Genomic DNA, 2,217 nt, shown 5'->3' on the forward strand with positions numbered 1-2,217 from the left:
CTTTGGTGCTGCTGAGATCAAGGAGCAGGGATGGTCCCACTGTGGTTCCCCCGGGGGTCAGGGGCTGGGAGGCAAATTCTTGGGGTTTTGGGAGCAGAGAGCAAAGCTGGGGTGTGGGGTGCAGGGCAAGGGTGGCTCTGGCAGTGCAGGATGCCCATGGGATGGGCAGCACCACTTTGGCATCCTTGCATCTGCCAGTGTTGCCTTGGTACTTGTGTAATGAGCTGATCCAGAACAGGAATGAGGATGGATCCTGCACTGAGAGGGAATTGGCATCCTCTGAGCCACCACTGGCTGTTGGACCATGCTGAGGTGGCACTGGGGGGCAGGTGATGGGGTAGGTGGGTCCAGGCTTCGAGCCTGACACAAACCACATCATTCCTGCCACTCTCTAAGTCAGACAGGTGCCAAGAAGCCTCTCCTCAGAGATGGGAGGGGTGACCCAGCACCATGCTCACCCCACGGGGAGCCCTGCTGGCCCCTGTCAAGGGGGGCACAAAGTCCCCCCCTCTGGAATCTGGCTGTGTCTGTGAGACACCCTGACACTGCACCCCCCAAGAGCACCCCAGTCCCACAGCACTGCACCCACCATGGACACCCCAGTCCCACAGCACTGCACCCACCATGGACACCCCAGTCCCATGGCACTGTGCCCACTGCTATGGGGCACTCAGTTCCATGGCACTGTGGGGTCCCAGCCCAAGAGGTTCCTGTGAGGAAGAAGCAGGAACTGGTCAGGATGTGGTGAGTGGCACAGGTAGGCAGGATGGGGACCACGTGTCCCAGGTACGCAGGGCATGGAGCATGTAGCACAGACACTCAGGATGGCACAGCTACACAGGACAGTGACAACATGGCACGGTCATACAGGATGGAGTCCATGTAGCACAGCTGCATCCCTTAGGGGTGATATAGCCAGAGGAGATGGTCTGTTTGTATGGCAGTGACACAGGGACCATACACACACATACAATAGGGACTGTACAGCTCCATTACAGAGCACAGGGACTGTGTGCCACAGCTACATTGGATGGGGATCATACAGCACAGATAAATAGGACAGGGACCATAGAAACACACATTCAGGGTGGGGACCATATGGCACAGCTGTGTAGGACTCAGTCCATACAGCACAGCCCTGTCAGGGCATGTGTGGCACAGCCATATGGGGTGGAGACCGTTGGGGATGAATATAAAGGTCATGGACACATGGCAGTGCTACATAGGACACAGGTGACATTTCACAGCTGTGTAGGATGAAGACCAAATGGCACAGCTGTGTGGTATAGGGACTGTACATCACAGACAGGGAGATCAAGGCCTCTGTGGCACACCAACACAGGATGTGGAGCATGTGGCACGGTTATAGGATGGGGACTGTACAAGAAAGCGACAGAGGACACAGACCTTACTGCACTTCTACATAGCACAGGGACACCATGGCACTGCCCTAGGGCAGGGACTGTGGCACAGCTATAGGATGGGCACCCAGCCTCACAGGACACAGGACTTACTGTGCATCTACAAGGATGGAAACTGTATGGCACAACTACAGGGGACATGGCCCCCATGGCACAGCCTCACTGCACAGGGAATGTCTGGCACAGCCACCAGACAGGGCTGTGATATAAGACAGTGGGCACCAAGCTTGGCAGCGGGGCCACCCCAGCACCACCCATGAGCAGTGACCCACGAGGTGACCAGGAGGGACCAACCCAGCCGGGACACAGTGCTGCTGGCCCCAGCCTCTCTGGGCGGCTGCTGCCTCCCCAGCTCCCTTCCCCCTCGCCACAGGCGATGTCCCTGAGTCCCCCAGCTCCCTGTCCCCCGGCTCCCTGTCCCTCAGCTTCATCAGCACCGGGGTCCCTCCCTGAAATCCCCCTGTGGCTTTGCAGGGATCTCGGGGTGGCTCCGACTGCTCCAGAGGCGTCCAAGCCCCCAGCTCCCATTTGAGACTTTCAGGGTTTTTCTCACCCCCAGCTCCATCGCCACATTCCATATGAGGTTTTAAGCTTTTTTTCGTACTTCTTTCCAGCTCCAGTCCCACATCCCATGTGAGGACTTAAGGGTTTTCTCCCATTTCTCATCCCCATCTCCTGGTCAACCCCTCCATACTCTGAGGTGATGGGGACCAAAGCCACCCCAGCCCCCCCGTGTGCCACCGTCTAGGTCAGGACTCAGCCACGGCGCCTTCAACACCTCCCACGCCCAGTGACG

This window comes from Geospiza fortis, unplaced genomic scaffold (assembly GCF_000277835.1).
Source record: "Geospiza fortis unplaced genomic scaffold, GeoFor_1.0 scaffold27, whole genome shotgun sequence".
NCBI classification, from domain to species: Eukaryota; Metazoa; Chordata; class Aves; order Passeriformes; family Thraupidae; genus Geospiza; species Geospiza fortis.